Raw genomic sequence first — 24,866 nt, forward strand, 5'->3', positions numbered from 1 at the left:
TTCTTTGAGCATATACATTGAAATTCAAACTACAATCACACCAATAAGCATGCAGTAAATTTTAGTTTACGTAATGGTAGTTACATACATAATGGTGATGCTTATAACTGCTAGTGTAGTTTTTCGTGTGAAAAAAGTATATAGAAGACTGAAGCGCTTATGCTTATCAGAGTTCGGGGGAACCACTAAAGTGTATGCACTAAAAAGAATGTTATATTGAATAATGTGAGAAATCAGTTAAATATGATATTAAAATATTACATATCTGTAATATTTTAAATTTTCTAGGCAGCGTAATTACCCTGATGATTCCATAAATATTTGTAAATAAAAAAAGCCACTAACTGCTTTGCAATATAATAGAAATTAAAGATGCAGGAATTTTAATACAAAAGAGTTAATATTGATAACTGCGAGTTTCAATCAAATAAATGTAAATAAAAAAAAATTCCAAAAAACATTGCAATTAGATAAAATTTATAGAAATAAAAACCAGATGTCCGATATTTAAATGACAGGCATTCATATCAAAACATTATTTTTCTGCAGAAAGAAAAATAAGAATAGGATATGTTAGGATAATTATTTATAGCTCTTTCTAATTTGGTGGCTTTTGGCAACAGATAAGCGAATGAGGAAAAGTATGCCAATTGTTATATTAATGAACTGATTTCCTCAAACGATTGTTTGTAGACATTAAGAGGAATAAAAAACTTCGATGGAATATAATGCCGAAAATTTCACTGATAAGGTTTTTAAAAATCTCAATTTTACATGTGAGGTTAAACGACAAAAATTATATAATAATTATTAAAAGATATTGTGTTTAATTATTACAGGAGTTATTGGAAGCGCCTATCACTGTTGCCATTACACATTTTGCAAAGTTGTAAAAACATGTTTCCGGAGCTCAAAGCTACATATATGGTGTCTGCCTATGCCTACCGCAGCGACGATAATCCATGCTATGAAATCCTTCGTTGTGTCTATAATCATCTCGTGAACGAGTATATTACTACTGTAACTTACAGGTTCTACAAATTTCTTATGATCTGGTTATCAGAATAAAATATACTTTTTTCTTACAAGTTAAAATCTATTAAAACTAGAAGCATTCACTAACAAATAAAAGGAACATGAACAGAACTACGCCATAGCTGTTTTAACTTAAGATCATATTATACTAAAACTGTGACATTATACAGTGATGTAATGGAAGATCAATCAGAGATCGTTGCATCACATCCCTTCAAATTCTCTCTTACGTAAGGTTGTGATGTCATAGCTGCGATCAAGGACAAATTCGTGAATAACAAATAATTCAACGGCATCGCATTAGAGTGATTTAAGGTGATCTTATAGAAAGAAAGTTATACAGATTGCATTCCATCAAACGTAGAGGCCAAGCAATGGCTCAGTCCACCTTCCTGGATATGTAGTGTCGTAGTGACTGATTTTACACTTGCGGTAAAAAGATGAAGTGACATAATCATTCATAAACTAAATATCTCGCTGAATCGCTGAAATGCGGCAGCACACTTTATAAAAGTTTCGGGAAAATATATTTAAAAGCAAACAAACTAGGCATGTTGTTCTAAATAGGCATTCGAGAAGCAAGTAAGACTCCAAGAGATTATCAACTGAGGATTCCTTCCCATGTACTAACACTAAACCTCTATTGATATTTCCAAGGTATTTTGGCACGATAATTATTTAACTCTAACATGTAAACGTTATGTGTGTTCACAATGGCTTCTGAACTCGAAGACTGTATGCGGATTTCGCGATTTTCACCTTCTCAACTGATTTACGACACCACTTTTCTTTCTCTTGATAGATACTAACAACCATCAGATTTTATCAATCAATTAATAAAACACCCAGCATATGATTGGTTAAGAAAAAAATCAATTATTTGGTTGTTTTTCTATTGTGAGATTTTATTTGAAGCAACTCTTTCATACTAATATGTATATGTTTTCCATTTCGTTTCCATTTCGACATAAATTATTACGATTCTTACTTCACATCTGAAATCTGATGAATTTGATCAGTGGCATTTATGACGATGTGATAAAAATATTCTGTAGAGATTAAATATGAAATATCTATGTTCTGCCGAGTAGAGTTTTATTGCACTAGGATATGACTAAAAGGAAAACTCGTAGCATGGAATAAAATTTTCTAATTATTTTGGTTGATTTCTTCATGCACCATGCAACTTCACAAAGAGTACTATTTCTTTTAGAATGTCATACTAAGATTTCATTTCTGTTATGGTTCAGGGCTAACTACTGTTTTTAAAAAATTCGGCGGTGCATGTCATTTGTATAATTTTAAAGACGTCAGTGATAATTTAATTATCATTGATATAAGCACCCAAATGTCTAATGAGATGAATGAAATAGTCTAGACCTGTCTCAAAATATCCTATTCAACAGAAGCTGTACTCGGGCAGTTTATAGAGATCAGGTGGATTTTAGGTGGTGGATAAATGCAATACACCATTTTCCTTGTGCTCTAGATTCTCTAACAAGCAGATATGTCAGATCAATTTAAAGAAACAAAAAAAGTTATAAAATAAAAAAGATAAAAATTCATTAATAAAGGCAAATTTTAAAGGAATTTTTTATTAATTCTGATAAGTCTGTATTTTTTAAAAATAATTTTTGTGCATAGAATACTAAAATAGCAAAATAATTTTCCAAAAGTTCTTTAGTAAAATAATTTTTAAGGGGCTTTTTTCCTTTTTATTTATTTATTTGAATTCTCAGTGATTAAATTAGATTCTTTTTTCTTTAAAAAATGTTTTAACTAGTGTTTATTTTTATAATAAATTTAATTACTATACAACTATTAATAAATTTATTGAAATTATTAATTTAAAATTGTAATTAATATTTAAAATTATCAATGATTTTAATTTAAAATTATAATTATTGATTTAATTTTATAGTTGTTAATTCGTAGTTAATTTACATTTTTTGTAGAACCTACAGGTTTTAGTATGCATGGTGTATTAAATACTACAAAATAATGTGTTTTAAATTAATATAATGACCACTAATTTGAATTAAAAAATTAGTAATGTATATTCAAAACAACAGATAAGATTGAAAAAAAAATATTGAAGTGAAGTAAAATGTTAGTAATTTATTCTTAATTTAAAAATAAGCAGTTATATAAATAGTTGAAAAATCTAATTTTCGGAAATTCTAATTTTCTAATTTTAAAATGAGAAAACATGACAGTATAAGAAAAAAGGAAATTCAATTATTTTCAGATGATCTATAACTTTGCAAAGGAATCTCTCATGGAAATGAGGAGGCTTTCCATAAAAGATTTCGTATTAAAAATTGTAAACATTAATCTAAGGCCGAGTAAGTGACAGGTAATTCCGTTAAATGTTTTCATGATGTCAGATGTAAGGATTTACAAAGCGCATTTGAAAGATCTAGATATGAAAGTCTATTTTGAAAAAACAAACTAAATTTAGTGGAGTGACTGTCTTGGAAAAAAAGCCTACCAATAATACTTCTAGGCTCTTTAAAGGATGGCATTTTCTATTCTTTCTGGGGAATAATGATGGATTCTGTTGCACGCAATAACTAATTCTCCAGAAGAGCAGAATTCTAAAAATACTGCTACAGAATTATAATAGCGGAAGTATGTAAGCAGTTTACCTGCAGTCAAGTATTTTGGAGTCGTGAAAACGTTAAAATTCAAGAGTGATTTTACTGGGATAGAACTCGTAATGACATTGAGCAATATGCAGAGAATGCGACACATGAGTGCCAGAAAAAGATCCTATACAAGAGCTAAATGTCAGTTGTAACGCTTTAACATGACGACACAGCTGGCCTTAAATGTCTTATCAGTACTGGGAAACGGGAATGTTACAATATGTTATGTGTTTCTTTTTGCATACATTTGTTTTGCTTTTGTTACAGCATTTTCTTTAAAATTTTCGGTTAAATATTTTTCGGGGTCCTTCAGAGTTGCTTGAAATTCTTTGAATCCTGCTGGAGACTTCTTTTTGTTCCGAAGTAAGTCTGTGACTAAATTCACAATGTTAGTTCTTGGTATTTGCTGACCCTTGTAAACAATTTCTCCTTCAGGAGTCCACGATAATATTTTTTGGTTAGACTTTAAGAAATCTAAAATTTTCTTTACAGTCTTTGAATACCTAACTGGTGCAGTCTTTATATTTTTTGACTAAATGATATCTTCTTCTTCTGTTTGTTTTACGCTGGTTTCTAATTCTTGACTTTCAATTGTTTCTAGCGTTTCCTGGTGATGATGTTGTATTTTCACAAATGTTTGAAGAATTTGTAAATATTGGTTTACTTTCTCACTTTCAGACAGATCCTTCCTTTGAAGAATATTTTGCATTTTAGTATCTAAATCACATAAATGATGCACAAATTCTGCCCGATCTTCGGGTATTAAGACCATTTTCTTAGTGTACTCGATGAGAGAATTGATCACAGATATGGTAAAAAAAGAGATAAAAATCCTTCACCATGTTGAACGAGAAGTTGCCTCTTCTTATATCGGGGTATCTTCCTGTCCGAAAATTTTCTTAAATTTGCCTTATAAGGAGTTAATTTATTTCTTTGTTTCTTAGTGAGAGGTTCATTTCCTCGAAGTACATTCAATGCACATTCACACAGAGCTTTGATAACTTGTTCGGACACGTTTTGAAAACAATATTCTTCGATTTAATTTTACAAATAGCTTCCAAGTACTCTAACTGTTGTAGAGTACACATGTTGATGATTAATTTGATAAAATGTGCTCATCAAGGGGCTTTATATACTTTCCAGATATTTAGCAAATGCTTTGGCTTTGTAGACGGCACAATGATGGAAACTTTTCCCTTGCATGTAGGGGCACTGCAAATGAAAACTCGATAAATCTTTTATTTTGGGACATTCAAAATCATCAAGATTTAATATTTCGCGCCCGGTGAAAAATTCTAAGAATTTCTTATTTTCCAAGTCACGTAAATATAGGAGAACGTTTCGAATATGACTGTCAACACACAGCGAAAGGTATCATAAAGTAATTCCCCATCGTTCCATTCGATCTGATGAAGGAATTTAGAATTGCAATACCGGTATACCGGGATACCGAATACCGGTATTTTGAGCCATTTGTGCAATTTTGTAATACCGGTATTCACAAGTTTAAATACCGGTTTTTCGGTATTTACTAGAAATTTTTAAAATTGTCTCCACTATATGTTAATTGATCGCCAACATAGCAAAATAGTATACGTTTTTGTTTTTATGTCTCCCTAACGGGCGAAATTAATTAACTAATCAATGGCTTAATTAATTGCTTAAATCTAAATTAGCGAAACATGAATTATCCCTGAAAGAAAATATTGTATTCATAACGACTGATGGAGCAACAATTATGAAAAAAGTTGGAAAGTGGATTAGTGCAAATCAGCAATTGTGCTATACTCATAGAATTCAATTAGGAGTAATAGATGTATTATACAAAAAAATAAAGAACAGAAGAATCCAAATACTGTGGATATAGAAACTGCGGATTCCAACTTTGAAAAGAGTAAGAGTGAGAGTGATATTGACAGTGTAATTGTTGAAGAAGATATTGCAAAAGAGGATGAAATATTAACCTTCCAAGAATTGCTTCCTATAATTTATTAAGTTCAAAAAATTGTTAAGATATTTAAACCTTCCCCTATAAAAAGGATATATTACTTAAATATATACTAACTGAAAATAAAACAGAATATATGTTAATATTAGATTCTAAAACACGTTGGAACAGTTTACTCCTAATGATGGAACGATTTTTGAAACTGAGAAATCCAATCCATAAAGCAATAATCGACTTAAACCTGTAAATTAATTTTTCTGATAGTGAATATTCAGAACTATATCAGCTCTACTTCCAATAAAACTGACTATTGAGGCATTATGTAAGAGAGATTCTAATTTATTAACAGCTAATGCAACAATAAATTTCATGTTGCAGTCACTGAAAGAACAGCACACAACACTATCTGAAGAATTAAATATTACTTTGAAAAACCGAAAGGCATACCGAAATAGAAAATGTCTTATGGTATTTACATAATTATAGTAATTTTAAAAATGAAAATGAAAAAGAAGAAAAGAAAGAACCAACTCAAATCTGATTAAGTTTAGAGTAAATTTTCTTAACATTTTTTACCCACAAACCTATCCACATTCAGAAGAATTCGGTTCAATTATCGAAGATTATGATGTCACTACTGTCGATAGTGGAAAGGAATTGTCTCTTGAACAAAAATTAGAATTAGGGATAAATAAAAAAATTTCAACGAACCAAAATACAATACAGAAATCAGCTATATCCAAAACCATCCGACGAGAAATTGATTTATTTGAAGATGAGGGATTTAGAGGTAAATACTTGGAAAAAGTATATCGCGCATGGCTAACAGTACCCCCAACTAGCGTAAATGACGAAAGAGCGTTTTCGACAGCTGGTAATTTTCGGACAAAATTATGTTCCAAGCTTAATGGCAGTACATTTGATGCACTATATTTTTTAAGATCACATTTCAAAAATTTGTAATAGTACCACAGACTGAATAGTGATATTTACACTTTTTTTGTAATTTAAATAAATAAGAGGTTTCTTTACTTTTTTGTGATTACATACTGTTATAATTTATAAGTTACAAATTATTTTTTGTGATATTTACACTCTCTAACAAAACTGGCAAATAAAACAAAGAAACACCTGTTTTTTCTTTCTTTTTCTTTCTAATACCGGTATTAAAACCGGTATCCCGGTATTAAGATTTAAAAAATACCGAATACCGGTATTGAAATTTTGGTCCGGTATTGCAATCCCTAGAAATGACTAACGAGGTTGATATACATAATATTTATCTCCTGGAAAAAGCCCAGTGCTCAGGCGCAATGAGTCATCTGCTTGAGGCGTTAGATCTACAAGTAGATAGCTAAATGCTTTTGAGGTAGCATCTTCGTATACTTGTCGAAAAAATTTCACATTGTTTGGATAAAGTTGGTGACCAAAATGCATGATTTGGCAACGATCACGGGGATTTTTAAATAAAAACATGTAATGCGCATTCTGTGAAATATCTCGCATTTCTTTACCTTTGTGAAATATATTTTGAACTATAAAAATGATAGTTAAATTACGATGATGGCTTCCCTTAGTGAAAAGTTTCCTTAATTTATTGTCACTGGAAAGCTCTGCCATTAGATCATCGATCACTATTAAAGCATTCGAATTACTATTGATATTAGAAGACAGTCCTTCATGAAATTCCATATTTTACATTTCTTTGTAAATGTTTTGATAAGTCCATAACACCAAATTATTTTAGGGGGAAAAGAATGTCTCTTCTTAAAATCGATTAATTTCTTTACTAGGTGTGTTTTTCCACATCCTTGTTGCGCCACCGACAAGAACGCTGCACGGGTGACGAAGACGTAATGTATCCATGATTACTATTAATGAATCCATGGTTGTATTTATACTAAAAATGAATAAAATAACAAACAAAAATCTTTAATACATGCATTTATTTACGGGTTAAAAATCATTCTCACACCAAATCGTTTTTTCACAAATTGGTACATTCGAAAATCATTTTTACGACATTGAGATAAATTGCTTACAATGGAATACAAAGATTGTCCTTGACATTGTTTAAAAAAATAAATGCGATAAGCTCCACAAACATTAGACGTAAAACTCGGCATCGGTGTTGAATTCCCGAAAACAGAGGTATAATGGGAAACGAAATCGTGAAGCAGTCGACCATAAAATTCAGGTGGATTTCCATACGAATAAAAAAAAAAAAAAATCAAGATTCTCAGCTTTCAGGTAAAAGGCTAAGCAGTGGTATCCGGTCTCAGATGACTTGTCGGTATTCAGAACAAAAGCAGACCTTTCTTTCAAGAGTGGAATTGTGTTGGATGCAAATACACCACGGAAAAAGGGATGAGTATGAGGGTCTTTTGATAAAATGTAATGTATCTGATTTCCATTCATTTTCAATTTCCAAAGTCATATAAAATATTCCTCGATTTATTTATTTCAATTACGTTATCGAACTCGGCGTAAATTAATACACAGATGGTTTTCAAAAGCACCTTTGAAAATTTGATTTCCAATCTCCAAAATTTCAATTTCCAATTTCCAAATTCTCAATTAAATGATCACCATTACAAAGGTCCGGTGATAAATTGAACGTCAACAGTGTATTTCCCTTTATATAATCCTCTCTAGACAAAAATAATCCTTGGTCTTGATCAAATTTATCAATCCTAGAAGCAAACTATTATAACCTCTGATATAATCATTTTTATCAAAATTCAAATCGAAAGGGTTATGTGGGATTGGCTGGCCATCTACATAAATTCCTATAAAATTCATGTAAAAATGCTTGAACTCGAAAGGTCATTTTTGAAATGTTCCATGAAAAGCTATCATTTTCCACACAACCGATAATGATTCTTTTAGGCATCTGTCCTACGAAAATATTGTCTTGCACCATCGATATACTTCCTTGAGGAATAGAATATACTTTGCAAAGCACTCTATTAATAGGATATTTTGCTGTTTCTTTTTCCAAAGCTTTGACGTGTCCTAAAATAACACCTCGACTGACACGAACTTTTCGAACTAACAAATTGATTTTTTCCAAAACAATTTTGTATCCTTCATCTCCTTGCAAGCAGTACTCAGGTTTACTTTGAATTAATTTAATTTTCACATATACTAAGTTCAATAATAGTCTTTCTTGATGAAAAAGATCACTATGTAATCCTCCGATCATATCCACTGTAGCACTCGATTCAAAAATTTTTGATCGTTTTTCCAATCTATTGTGACTATCGCTGTAAAACTTTTCAGATGTAAGTTGAGTAGTCTTACTGTCGTAGCCATGATTAAACAACGTCTCAATATAAGATTGATAAGGATATGTATTGCTAGAATTAGACACAAGGCGATCGTTTAAGGAAACGTCTACTTGACTGAAAATTGAATGAAGAAATAAATTAACAGGACCAATATTAATTTTTGTTGATGTAGATGCAGATGTAGATGAAGATGACGATGTTGATGTAGATGAACCATTTGAATCAGTCTTAGTTTCTTTTAGAATAGGTGAACAATCGGCTTTCAAAATTTTTGCTTTTACATAAAGCTGGGTTTGACTCAAATCGAGATACTCTTCACCGCTTCCAGAAATGTGGAATTCAACAGGTCCTCCATCGAATATATTAGACAAGGGATGAAATTCAACCCGCTGACCATTTTCGACGCTGTTTGAGTCGGAGGTAAGTGAAAAAGTTCCAATTCCGATTTGACACATTCTGAGGATCCTTTCAAAATGTAAGCCATTGCGAATCAAAGATGTCTCGACCTCTTCTCTTTTGTATCTTAGATGAAATGATTTTATTTCTGTTGTTTTCTCTTCCTTTTATATTTTTCCTTTCCTATCATTGACTGTACTTGACCAATAGCTTTTCGAGGCAAGTTTTTTCCAGCTTCTTTACTTCTTTTATTGGCAGCGATTTTGATATATTTCCTAGAAACAACATCATTAATTACATTCGTTCCTGAGACTAGAGGTTCTTTTCTAATTGCTTTTCTTCTTTTCACTAGAAATGGTAATGGTGCTCGAAACCAACGGCAAAATATTCCACCTAATCCATATCCTTTTTGAAAAGACACTCCTTCAAAATATGGAATTAAAGAACCTTTGTGATTCGAATAATGTTCCTGGAATTTCGTTGGGCAACAAACATATGGTACATTTTTAATACATTCATATCAAAATATTACACTAAATGCTTACACTAAGAAGCCTATTTATAGGATCTGTCGCATTCGAAAATGCAAATCTATTATCTCTTTTCCCCTTTCAAATGGAACCAAAGCACCTGCATTAAGACGAAGTTCCATTTCAATGGCTTGAAAGGACTGTCTGATTACGGGCACATAATGAGGTCTGTCATAATGAGCGCTAATAACGTCTCCGTCTTTTCCAGAAATTCTCACAACTCTTAAAAGAGGTACTTCAACATGTCCTACAACGACAGGTTGGACTATGTCACTATATACATAAAACACTGAGAAAGCTGCATGCGGATCAGCTACGAACGAGCTTTCTTCAACTCCCTCAACAAAATGAGTATAGAAACCTAAAAGATCACACAAACCTTCTTGTAAGATAACTTTTGAGTTCTTTTCTGCTTTTATTTTTACTCGTTTGTTGTTAGCATTGAATTTAAAACTGATTTTACCTTCGTGTGAAGGCAGTATCATTGCTTTTAAAACGTCTGCAATGGTTTCAAAGGCCTGGCGGAATTGTTCTGGTAATTAATTTTCCGTCTTCTAAATCAAAACCGAATATATTGTTCTTCTCGTTTATATTATACCATGTATGGGAGTAAATTATTTCGGCTAATCCAACTTCCCATTTTCCTTCTAATGATATCGGTATAGGGAGCTGAGTTACAAAACTTGAAATTTTATTTTTGGGGAAATAATGCAAGGAGCTATCAGAAGGAAGCGTCAGATAGAATGACATTTTGTTTTACAGTGAATAGATTTTTCTTAATGAATCTCACTACTTATAGCATTTTCACTTCACTCACCCATGAATTATATTCTTCTGCATAACCCAGAAATTTTACAAAATATTCCATTTTTCCATTTTTACTTCTTTTTTTTAATCACTTTTTCTGCAGGATAATAACCAGAATCCTTACCTTTTGCATTTCCTTTCATAAAATGTGCCTTCTATGACATTATTGTTAAAATCTCTCGATTTATACACCACGGGCTTTCTAGGAAGAATCTTGTGTACAGTAAATATTTTTCTAGACCAATTATTTTCATATCCTTTCTCAAATCTACCTTTCCACTTACAGATACGAACCGTATCAACTACTTTAAAAGAAGGTTTTTCAGATTTTCCTTTGGAAAGATCTCCATATAGATTTTGCCAAACTTGTGCTTGATTATCTATCTTTACAGACGACGGTTCCATTTTAATACTTCGATGCCATGTGTGATTATAACTAGATATTAATTTTTGAATCACGTCTATGTACTTTTGAGTATTATATTCTGTAAAATATCTCATCAATTTTGACATTAGAATTCTATGAAAACGTTCGACTATGCTAGTTTTAGTTTCATTATTTGTCGTAAAAAGGTGTACATTTATTTTCTTTAAATAATTTTGTACCATTCTGTTTTTGAATTCTGTTCCTTTTTCGGTATGTAGTAATTGAGGAGTGCGTTCTTTGAATATTTTCTGAAAGCCATTTAAAATGCTTTGACCTGTTTATCCTTCAAGAGTATTGCCCAAGCCTATTTTGAAAACACGTCTATACATTTTAGCAAATATTTATATCCTTTATTATATTTACTTAGAGACTGCATGTCTAAGAAATCAGCTTGAAACTGTTCATCTATTCCTCCTACTATGACTCGATTCCTTTTAAAATTTCATCTTGCCGCCCTATGTAGAGTGTAAGACTCTTTAGCCTTTAACCATTTTTTAATGTGTTTAGTCTTTACACTGTTTCCTAGAGCCCTTCGCAAACTGTAAAAAACTTATAAAACTGTAATTTTTCAAGTGAGTTTACTGTCAGTTTTTAGCTCATAAAAACTTAAATAAAATAAAAATAGGTCTTCTGTTACATATACAAATAACCAATGAGATAATATAAGATTTACAAAGTCTTTATATACTTTGTATCAAAAAAATATGTATATAAAAGATAAAGAATAAGATAAAAAAACTAAAACAAATTAGGGGAAATAAATAAATTTTATTATAAGACTTTAAAATTTAAAACATGATAAATATACACCCACAGTTTCATTTAAATAAAACTCTACGATTTTCGGAAAGAATTTTACAATATCCATTTCAGTAAATAAGTCATGCTGAAACCACCGCAAATAAGGCTTTTTAATGTTCAGTTTTACAAACTTAGCAGCTAACACATTCCATTCAGCATTATAAAGTACTTTTTCAAAATAAGATCAAAATTATGTTTCTTACTAAATGACACACAGTCATGAGCATCCATATTGAACAGAAACCCTTGTTTACAGTCTATACATTCAGTTTTTGAAAGCACAGATATATTTTGTGAAATACAGTCCAACAAACACTTACATAAAATTGACCAATTCATCATAACCTTGTGAAATATCAGCATCCCAGTCATCTAATTTTTCATCATATGGATACTTCTGAATTTCAAAACTGACACATTCTTTGAGTGTGTATGCTATGAGACTAGATTTAACGTAATTGAAAATTCGATTCTATGAATCCAGTAAGTGTCCAACTTGAGCTCCTCTGATGATTACTTTTTCTGGTACCAGATGAAATGAATTGTCCTTCCTCTGAAAAAGTCTCTGTAAACTAATACACATTTGGGGGTTGGCACTGTGATTGAAAATGCAAACATCTTTCTTCACAACAGCCATGGTATCTGGATCCAAAAGTGCAGGAAAAGTGCGAAGTATAGACAGAAGAGAACTCCACACTTCAGGCTTCAAAGACACTCACTTCAAAGACATAAACTCGAATGTGAATTCTGGTTTCCTTTAGAAATGAATTCACCACAACAAACAAGCCATCACCGAGATGAGCCATATTTTTGGTAACATACTCAAAGAAATTTCTTGCTTCGTTCGCTCGTTATTACACATTTTTTAACTACATGCTCACGTTGCTCATTCTTGCGTTTTGAACTTCCATACGCATCAACGAATGACATCTTTCGGCAAATTCAATAAAGCCCAGCGATAGAGGAACACAAGTTAAATTAATACAATGCAGCACGGGCAAAGATCCAAAACGAAGTGGTTTGCCGTAGAGTATAAGTAGCCCAAAAGAGAGAGATAACGGAGTACTCAGTTCACTTTACTTTACTAAAAGAGCCAATGAGAAATTTCCAATTTTGATTCTTGCGAGATCATCACACTGCGTATAACCCTTGTCGACAAATGATAACTCGGAAAGCAAACATGTAGAAGACGGACAACCCAACCTTTTCTCAAACTGTTTAAAGCGGTGTACAATCACGTCAATTTACAGTGACGTCATGCTATTTGCCCTAACACGTTTAGATATACACCTGCAGCCGTTGCCACTCGGCAAAAGTGACATCATTGATTCTCATGTGTTGTCAAATTTAAATCTGGGGGCACGGCAGTGCCCCCGCCAAGTCGAGCAAAAACAAGCGGCACTGCCGTACCATCTTTTTCTCGAAGCAGTTCAGGCCATTTTCGACCCCCTATAACTTCGTTGTGAATAAAACTAGAAGCCTGAATTTTCAGTAACCAAGCAGTCAATATATAAACACGGTATATTTCGAATTTCATTAAATCTGAACCATTAGTTTAAGAATTATAACTAGTTAAAATTTGTGAATTTTGTCACTGACTGATTGACTGATTGATTGACTGACTGACTGACCGATCATCAAAACTCTAAGGCACTTATAGCAGACATAGAAGCTTCAAATTTAGAATACAATTAGTGTTTAGTGTATAAATCAAGGAAAAACTAAAATATGCGTGTAATAATGGACGGATCGATAAATTTTTCGAAGTTTCGAGCATTATCCATTTTGTCGGCAAATTCGTCGCCATGTTTATCGCCAAGCTCTGGGATCACTGGCTCGGCATCCGACAGCATCCAATACAGATTACTATAAAACGGCCTTCCGTATGATGACACTATTCGCACTGGGAAGCAAAATTACAGGTTTGTAACAATATCTAATTTGAAATAATTCAATTTGAAGCTGTGGAAGCTGCAAACGCAATGGGTGTTTTTCAGAGAATCAATCTGGTAGAAGAAAAGCAAGCTGATCTTCAAAGTATGATATGTATAGCCTATGCTATAACTATACACAAAAGTCAGGGCCTAGGTCTAAATAATGCACTGATGGATATCGGCTCTGCAGTATTCACATCCGGTCACGCTTACGTGACACTTTCGAGAGTTACAAGTCTGGAGGGTTTACATCTAATTAATGTCGACTTTGGAAGTATTAAAGTGCATGAATCCTTAATTTGTAAATACAACACACTTAGAAGCATTTACCCAGACTTGTCAAAAATCGTAACATCAAAGCTTACGAGAAAAGCCCATAGAGACAGGGAGTGGGCTTTGAGAAAAACTGTAGCTAAAGCTCAAGAAGTAGTACCAGAAAAGAAAAAGAGGAAGACTACATACAAAAATAAGAAAAGGATTATCTACAAAAAGAAAGGAGATGCCAGCAAAAACATAACTTGTAAAAAAAACCAAGTCTCGCAACTCAATTCTTCTATCGTAAAAAGATGTGAGATCCATGTAATACCAAGTCGGTCAATTTATTCAGTGCCTACTTAAGAGTCCTTCTGTCTTATTACAAAATTAGCTAACCTAACAACATCTTATAGTGACCATATCAATATCAAAAATCTTTTATGGTTTAAATAAATAGATTGACTTGGCAATTGCTCTAAACAATCTAATTTAATATAATATGTTAATGTAATCTAATTTAATGTAAAGATACATTGTGTTTTCATGCGATGGCCAAGTCAATCTATTTATTTAAACCATAAAAGATTTTTAATATTGATATGGTCACTATAAGATGTTGTTAGGTTAGCTAATTACGTAATAACTTAAGACAGAAGGATCCTTAAGTAGGCACTGAATAAATTGACCGACTTGGTATTACATGGATCTCACAACTTTTTACGATAGAAGAATTGAGTTGCGAGACTTGGCTTTTTTTACAAGTTATGTTTTTGATGGCATAGATTATATATCCTGAATTTACCAAATCCACATCCAGTTTAGTAGTCATCGTGCTGGACTACGGAGTAGATGGTCGCAGGTTCGAATCGCAAGAATTGAAATTTTGATAAGCCTGCGCATCGGAAACGTACAAAGTAAGTTCAATTAAAAATAGTTCATTAGATTAATCAAATTAATTAAAATAAATATGCTGCAATTAAGGACTTCAAATTAATGAAGATTTTCGAAAATCGAGATTGCACAGCAGAAATAACGTCATTCGCCACCCTTCACTGCAGTATATAACAACCCACGTGGAGAACGAGAAATAATACAATTCAACTTCAAGACAGCTCAAAAACCCCTAAACTCCAACGTGATGTCATGTAGGAGAAGGAGAGTAGCAACTCAACTCTAGGGAGTGAAGCAGAAGGGATACTACTCAACTCAGAAGGTGAAGTTAAGTGGGCGCATCAGCAGAAAAACAACTCAACTCAGACGAGGGAAAAGGGGGGCGTTATGAAACAAACTTCATTAGTCTACAAACATTTAAGAAATATTTTTCAAAAGGGAATTTCGGGGAAAAATACATCCGTTCATAAGAAAAATCTATGGATTTCAAGGAGAAAATTTAAGTGATAAAAGAATGACAGTAAATTTTGTCAATCATTTAAGATTTATAAATTATATTTCAATTTAATAATCCTTTTTAAAAAGAATGACCAAGAATCCATCATGCTCGTCAGAAAGTCATGTCTTGCAATTGAGCTAAAAATCGAACAATAAAAGTAATTACTTTTAAACCATATTAAATAAATATATCAACAAATATTAAGCAAAAAACTGCCTTTAAATGAGCAATATCATATATGTGTAAATGCTAAAATTTTATTTTTTATCTTGTAAATTCAATATTTTTGTTTCAGATAAGCTATTTGCAAATTCCGCAATCGGTTGGGAACGAAATAACTGTAGAATATTTTTCTCATAGGTAATTATTTTACAATTTACAATGGTGCTCTGATATTGATAGCAAATGGAATGTATTTTTTTAAGAACAAAGTATAGAAAATAAATTTTATGTCTCTATAAAGGAAGCAATGCTCTAATATGTTTCTCATATCTAGAATATTGTCTTTAAAAGTGGAGATAAAAATAATCCTTCTCGTGAAATATTCATATAAATGGGAATTTTCATCTATTACTACATTGTTTGAAACAATAAAAATTCAGTCGACAAATGTTTCGAAAAAAAAAATCTCTACACAAAAGTAAAAAAAAAAATACTAACATTGTCAGTACTAAAAGTAAAACAGACCTTCTGAATTTAAAACTTTTCTGAACTAGAATTATACATTTTGCTTCAAGAAAATGAATACTTCTTGCTTACAACCGACTACCCCGCCACCACTGAACGTAGCAGTTAGAAAATAAATACTAAAGGAGGAGTCGATCCTAAACAAAATTTTAGATTCGTGCTGCCATCTGTGTCCTAAATTTACACTAACGAATTAATATACATAATTGCTAGAAAATGTTTGTGAAATGAGGATTTCGAGAAGAAAAAACCATCTTTCAAAACAAAATAATAGAAATAATATGAAACTTACTGAAGAAGGATATGAAATATAAGGATAAGGAAATGAAGAAAATGTTTGTGAAATGAGGATTTCGAGAAGAAAAAACCATCTTTCAAAACAAAATAATAGAAATAATATAAAACTTACTGAAGAAGAAGGATATGAAATATAAGGATAAGGAAATGATAAAGGATATATTGAGCAATTTTTATTTTACTATATTTAACATTTATAAACCATATTAAATGGTTTTATGTGTATTATAACGCCACCTAACGGTGCATATTTATACTATTTTTTATTTAATAAATGCAAAGCGTATTATCTCATTAATCTTTAGTTCAAATTTTATCACATTTGGATCAATGGAATGCATTTTAGAACAATCTGAAGTGGGTAACTTATTTCTTGCTTACCCTGTATATTGGTAATTTTTGTTAGTTGATAGTAAAAGACTAATTAAATCTACATAAATTCTTAAAGGTGCATCCGCCTTAGGAATTAGATTCAAATATCTTTCCTTCTTTTGGTCGCAAATGCATTTGGCATACAATTAATTTTTATAAAATTTGAAAAAATGGGCAGCTTGGCATTTTTTCAGGTAAAGGACAAAAAAAAAATCCCGTCTTCCAACTTCGAAAATGTTACGACCGCGATCGTTAAAGCCAGAAGTCCGTCACCACACAATAGTGTGAGTTTGCAAGTTGTTTCCCTTGTTTTGGATATTTCGTATTCAAATGTGCGAAAAATCGCACGGAAGACTTTGTGTTTTTATCCATACAAAATTAAATCTGTACACCTATTTCAGGACGGGGACTTTTTACAAGTAACTTAGGAATGCACCACGATTGACAATTAAATCGAAATTGGCAATCGTGGTGCATTTTCGTGATTCATCTTTTTAATGTTGAAGAAGAATGGAAGAAGTTAATTTACAACTATCTTCCTAGACATTAGCATGGTAATGTAATGTCGAGGAAAATAGCTAATAATCCATCGTAATGTGATATAAACTTATATATATTAGATTTTGTTAAAATATTTTGTATTAAAAGGAACTTGTCTTTGATGAGTTAACGATTCATTTTTCTGCAATAAACGCTCTGTCTAGAAATACTATCTTTTTTTTTTTTTTCTTATATAGCACAGCAGGGCCAGAATATTCAGAATAACTAGATTTAAGAATTCGCTGTACCAGTCATTCTTCTATTTGTCGATTGAATTTAAGTTTTAAAATAAATGCCCAGAAGGGAGTTTCTTTTGTAAACTGGTGTATCAGTCTTCAGAATTATTCTCATTGAGACATATGTAGTTTATATATGACTTGTATTTGAAAATTATCTCCACGAAATCCTTCATAACTTTGGAATCGTAGTATGATTTTACTCGACTTCCTGACTTAGAGCCCTTATTTAGAGAACTGTATTAACTAGGCTATTAGTAGGTTTCAATCAGTAGAGAAACACGCATCTAAATTTCTAATTTGATTTTCGGATAAATAATTAAATAATAAAATAAATAAATAAATTTCTAAATAAATATTTTTTAAAAGAAAATTTCGGGGAAAAAATACATCCGTTCATGAGGAAATCTAATAAAAAAAATCTATGGATTTCAGGGAGAAAATTTGAGTGATAAAAGAATTACCGCCAATTTTGTTAATCATTTAAGATTTATAAATTCTATTTCAATTTAATAATCATATTTAAAAAGAATGGCCAAGGATCCATCATGCTCGTCAGAAAGTTATGTCGTGAAATTGAGCTAAAAATTGAACAATAAAAGTAGTTACTTATTAAACCTTATTAAATAAGTATATCAACAAATATTAAACAAAAAAATTGCCATTAAATGAGCAATATCATATATGTGTAAATGCTAAAATTTTATTTTTTTATCTTGTAAATGGAATATTTTTGTTTTAGATAAGCTATTTGCAAGTTCCGCAATCGGTTGGGAAAGAATTAATTGCAGAATATTTTTCTCGGTAATTATTTTACAATTTACAATGGTGCTCTGATATTGATAGCAAATGGAATGTATTTTTTTAAGAACAAAGTATAGAAAATAAATTTTATGTCTCTATAAAGGAAGCAATGCACTAATGTGTTTCTCAAATCTAGAATATTGTCTGTAAAACAGGAGAAAAAAATAATGTTTCTCGAGAGGTATTCATATAAATAGGAATGTTTCATCTATTAATATATTGTTTGAAACAATAAAAAAGTCAGTCGATAAATATTTCAAAAAAAAAAAAAAATCTATACACAAAAGTGAAAAAACAATCATTAACATTGCCAGCAGTAAAAGTAAAATAGACCTTTTAAATATAAAACTTTTCTGAACTAGAATTATACATTTTTCTTCAAGAAAATGAATACTTCTTCTTCTTACTTACACCCGACCACCCAGCCACCACTGAACGTAGCAGTTAGAAAATGAATGCTATAGGAGTAGTCAATAATAAACAAATCTTTGGATTCGTGCTGCCATCTGTGTTCCTAAATCTATACTAACGAAATAATATACATTATTGCAAGGAAATGTTTGTGAAAAGCTAGGAAGGGTTGTTTCGAGAAGAAACAACCCTTCTTCAAAACAAAATAATAGAAATAATATGAAACTTAATGCTTAGTGCCAAATGATTTGACATTGTAACAATTGTTAAATTAAATTTCCGTCTGAATATTGTTTCACATGAAGATATGAAGAGGATGTCTAATGGTAAGATGAGATACAAGTTATAAAAAAGAACTCAATATCATGCAAGAATATCCAAACTATACAGTTGGAGAACCAAACATAAATTCCATTGCAGAGATAAAATAGGACCTAAATTTCAAAATGATGCAGCAGAAAGATGAAATGATTATTTTTCGAATGGAATTATATTAATATATCAGTAATATTACGTAAAATATACCGTTAAATGAACAACATTAAAAGATTACTATTTTTATAACTTTATTTCATATTTCACGAATAAAATATTATTTATTTCATAAACTGATTGAAATTACAGCAATAAATAGGAAAAGAACTAAATATCTAGACTTTTACTATCCAATGAAATTTATTTTTAAATTAAAATGCACTCGGGTATGAAAACTCGGATGAATTTTTTTTTAAAGTATAAACTAGAGAATAATAATGATAATAAACCTGTGAAAGAATATATATATTTTGAAAGTTAAACATTCTTCTGCATAAAGATTTTTGTATTCATTATTTTTTACATTTAATGCAATTTATCTATAAAAACATTTTTTTTTGTCATAATTGCTGACACAGAATATTTTGGAAAAATTATGTCAAAAACTGTTTTCTATCTATCTTAATTAAAATAGGGATATGCTGAATATAAAATTCATGATTATTTGATGGTAACATGAAGTCAATTTGTTTCAAATTCTTCACATGAATATTATCTATTTGGTAAATGTTTCATGCATTGAGGAATCATTTAAATAAATTATTCGATTGACTGAAATTTTAGTCCTGAAAAATGTTTTAATATTTTATTGAAACTGCGAAGATTAAAGTTCAGACAATATTAAAGCACTTGTATAGTGAATGAAAACTAAAGAAATAAACAGAGAAATTTTATTTATTTTATCGTTAAACATGTCAACATACATAAATGCTTATTTATTAATAAATCTTTAAAATTTTATTAATTTAGATAATTTAAACAGTCGCTTATTACAAAGCTGTTATGCCGAGTTACAACGCTGTTTAAAAAAGGGCTAATTGCTTATTTTTCAAAACTATTCTGGGATTCACTTTGGTGAACCAAACCGAATTACGTTTTTTGGTTCTCTACTAAATCCTTTTTATACTTATTGGATGTTTTTTCTCATTTTGCTGTCGGATAGACTTTTGTTCTCGAACTGTGTTAATTAGATATTCTTCTTTGTATCTTGTCTAAGAAGCGTCTTTGTTCTTGTAGTTCTTACATCATCTCTACGGTCAGCAATTTTTTGACAATGATGGGCATTTTGTTTCTCGTTTTGATGTCTATATACAGTTCGAAGAGGTACCATTTCGTACTATAACTGTTATAAATCTTCAAAATTTTTTGTAGCATGCCTATGTATCCACGACATTTAATGGCCATCATCCAGTTTCAATTTTGTTAAAACTGACATGAAAGTACAATGGATTCTTTCAGCTTGTTCGTTTCCTTAATAGATTTCATTTGTAAATGTTAGATTCCCTCTACAATACGGTGGTTACTGAAAACCTCGAAGTAATGTCGGACCTTCAGAATTTATTTAATATATCAAGTACATTTATAATATAGGCTAAGAATTAAGTTACCCACTTCATAGGACTCTAAAATGCGTTCTATTGGTCCAAATAAGATAAAATTTTAACAAAAGATTATTCAGATTACGCACTTTACATTTATTAATTTAAAAAAATTAGTACAAATATTAACTAATAAATGGCGCTGTAACACAAATGGAATTTATTTGCATATATTGAAAATGTGAAACATAATTTCCGTTACAGCGCATGTCTATTACAATTTTTCTTTGGATTAAAAGAAGGTGTATTCTGGACAAACATTAGTTTCTTCTTTGTTTGTTATGCCTACGTTGCAAGAAAAAGCGCTACTGGTGAAATTGTTCTCCCAGAACTAACAAAACTCCCTCGCATCTCCAAAGGAATTTCGTCGTATGAAGCGGATAGGAAGAAGGAAGAAGTCCAAAGTCTCCATGTGACCTACCGAAGATGATGCAGAAAATTGAAAAAAAATGGGCACCTCCAGGTAGAGGACAGAAAAGAAAAAAAAAAAATATCCCGTCTTCCAACTTCGAAAATGTTACGACGGCGCTCGTTTAAGCCAGCAGTCTGTCGCCGCACAATAGTGTGAGTTTACTAGTTGTTTCCTTTCTTTTGGATATGCCGTATTCAAATGCACGGAATATCTCACGGCAGATTTTGCTTTTTTATCCATACAAAATCAAGTCTGTGCACCTGTTGCAGGACGGGGACTTTATACAATTTACTTTGAAATTCTCCACGATTGCCAATTAAATCAAAATTGGCAATTGTGGTGCATTTTCATGGTTCAGCTTTTTAATGTTGAATTGAACCCCTAGAAGACTGGAAGAAGTTAATTTACAGCTATCATCCTAGACATTAACATGGTAATGTAATGTCAATTAAAATAGCTCATTATCCATCGTAATGTGGTGAAAACTTTTATATCTCGGATTTTGCTAAAATATTTTGTATTAAAGATAAAGGGAACTTGTCTTTAAGTGTTAACGATTCATTTTTCTGCATTAAACGCTTTGTCTAAAAATTTTATCTTTTTTTCTAATATAGCACAGCAGGGCCAGAATATTCAGAATATCTAGATTTAAGCATTCTCTGTCCCAATCATTCTTCTATTTGTCGATTGACTTTATGTTTTTCAATGAATGCCCAGAGGGGAGTTGGTTGGTAAACTGGTGTATCAGTCTTTAGAATAATTCTCATTGAAACATATGTAGTTTTTATGTGACTTGTATTTGAAAATTATCTCTTCGAATTCCTTCATAACTTTGGAATCGTTGTATGATTTAACTCAACTTCCTGATTTAGTGCCCTTATTTAGAGAACTATATTAACTAGGCTAATAGTAGGTTTCAATCAGTAAAGAAACACGCATCTGAATCTCAAATTTTATTTTTGGGTAACTATTTAAATAACAAAATAAATAAATAAATTTCGGATTAAATATTTTTCAAAAGAGAATTTCGTGGAAAAAAATACATCCGTTCATGAGGAAAACCAATGAAAAATAATCTATGGATTTGAGGGAGAAAATTTGAGTGATAAAATACTTACAGTAAATTTTGTTAATCATTTAAGATTCATAAATTATATTTCAATTTAATAATCATTTTTAAAAAGAATTACCAAGGCTCTATCATGCTAAAGATCGAACAAGAAAAGTAGTTACTTTTTAAACCGTATTAAATAAGTATATCAACAAATACTAAGCAAAAATTGCCATTAAATGAGCAATATCATATATTTGTAAATGCTAAGATTTTATTTTTTATCTTGTAAATTGAATATTTTTGTTTTAGATATGCTATTTGCAAATTCATCAATCGGTTGGGAAAGAATAAATTACAAGTTAGTTTTCTCATGGCTAATTATTTTACATTATACAATGATGCTCTGATATTGATAGCAAATGGAATTTATTTTTTTAAGAACGAAGTATAGAAAAAAAATTTTTATGTCTCTAAAAGGAAGCAATGCACTAATATTTTTTCTGAAAGCTAGAATATTGTCTCTAAAAGAGGAGATAAAAATAATGCTTCTAGTGAAATACTCATATAAATAGGAATGTTACATCTATTAATATATTGTTTGAAACAATAAAAACTCAGTCGAGAAATATTTCGAAAAAAAAAAAAAATCTATAAACAAAAGTAAAAAAAAAGAACTCACATTGTCAGCACTAAAAGTAAAATAGACCTTCTGAATTTAAAACTTTTCTGAACTAGAATTATACATTTTTCTTCTAGAAAATCAAAACTTCTTCTTGCTTACAGCCGACCACCCAGCCACCACTGAACGTAGCAGTTGGAAATGAATGCTATAGGAGTAGTCAATAATAAACAAAATTTTGGATTCGTGCTGCCATCTGTGTTCCTAAATCTATACTAACGAAATAATATACATTATTGCTAGGAAATGTTTGTGAAAAGAGGATTTCGAGAAGAAGCAACCCTTCTTCAAAACAAAATAATAGAAATAATATGAAACTTAATGCTTAGTGCCAAATGATTTGACATTGTAACAATTATTAAATTAAATTTCCGTCTGAATATAGTTTCACATGAAGATATGAAGAGGATGTCTAATGGTAAGATGAGATACAAGTTATAAAAAAGAACTCAATATCATGCAAGAATATCCAAACTATACAGTTGGAGAACCAAACCTAAATTCCACTGCAGTGATAAAATAGGACCTTAATTTCAAAATGATGTAGCAGAAAGATGAAATGATTATTTTTCGAATGGAATTATATTAATATATCAGTAATATTACGTAAAATATACCGTTAAATGAACAACATTAAAAGATTACTATTTTTATAACTTTATTTCATATTTCACGAATATAATATTATTTATTTCATAAACTGATTGAAATTACAGCAATAAATAGGAAAAGAACTAAATATCAAGACTTTTACTATCCAATGAAATTTATTTTTAAATTAAAAAGACACTCGGGCATGAAAATTCGGAGGAATTTTTTTTTTTTTTTTTTTTAAGTATAAACTAGAGAATAATAATGATAATAAACCTGTGAAAGAATATATATATTATGAAAGTTAAACATTCTTCTGCATAAAGATTTTTGTATTCATTATTTTTTACATTTAATGCAATTTATCTTTAAAAACATTTTTTTTTGTCATAATTGCTGATACTGAATATTTTGTAAAATTATGTCAAAAACTGTTTTCTATCTATCTTAATTAAAATAGGAATATGCTGAATATAAAATTCATTATTATTTGATGGTAACATGAAGTCAATTTGTTTCAAATTCTTCACATGAATATTATCTATTTGGTAAATGTTTCATTCATTGAGGAATCATTTAAATAAATTATTCGATTGACTGAAATTTTAGTCCTGAAAAATGTTTTAATATTTTATTGAAACTGCGAAGATTAAAGTTCAGACAATATTAAAGCACTTGTATAGTGAATGAAAACTAAAGAAATAAACAGAGAAATTTTATTTATTTTATCGTTAAACATGTCAACATACATAAATGCTTATTTATTAATAAATCTTTAAAATTTTATTAATTTAGATAATTTAAACAGTCGCTTATTACAAAGCTGTTATGCCGAGTTACAACGCTGTTTAAAAAAGGGCTAATTGCTTATTTTTCAAAACTATTCTGGGATTCCCTTTGGTGAACCAAACCGAATTACGTTTTTTGGTTCTCTACTAAATCCTTTTTATGCTTATTGGATGTTTTTTCTCATTTTGCTGTCGGATAGACTTTTGTTCTCGAACTGTGTTAATTAGATATTCTTCTTTGTATCTTGTCTAAGAAGCGTCTTTGTTCTTGTAGTTCTTACATCATCTCTATGGTCAGCAATTTTTTGACAATGATGGGCATTTTGTTTCTCGTTTTGATGTCGATATACATTTCGAAGAGGTACCATTTCGTACTATAACTGTTATAAGTCTTCAAAATTTTTTGTAGCATGCCTATGTATCCACGACATTTAATGGCCATCATCCAGTTTCAATTTTGTTAAAACTGACATGAAAGTACAATGGATTCTTTCAGCTTGTTCGTTTCCTTAATAGATTTCATTTATAAATGTTAGATTCCCTCTACAATACGGTAGTTACTGAAAACCTCGAAGTAATGTCGGACCTTCAGAATTTATTTAAAGTATCAAGTACATTTAT

At 30.6% G+C, this 24,866-nt stretch overlaps 1 protein-coding gene across 1 annotated transcript in view; it reads right to left on the reverse strand.

Moving 5' to 3' along the window:
• LOC129975067 (fatty acyl-CoA reductase 1-like) overlaps positions 1–22,994 on the reverse strand; it is a 148,296-nt gene extending 125,302 nt beyond the window's left edge. The window contains exon 1 of the mRNA XM_056087950.1: positions 22,867–22,994. The gene's annotated coding sequence lies outside the window, so the exon portion shown is untranslated. The remainder of the gene's footprint in view (positions 1–22,866) is intronic.
• Between the last annotated feature and the right edge of the window lie 1,872 nt (positions 22,995–24,866).

Source organism: Argiope bruennichi, chromosome 7, assembly GCF_947563725.1.
Source record: "Argiope bruennichi chromosome 7, qqArgBrue1.1, whole genome shotgun sequence".
Lineage (NCBI taxonomy): Eukaryota > Metazoa > Arthropoda > Arachnida > Araneae > Araneidae > Argiope > Argiope bruennichi.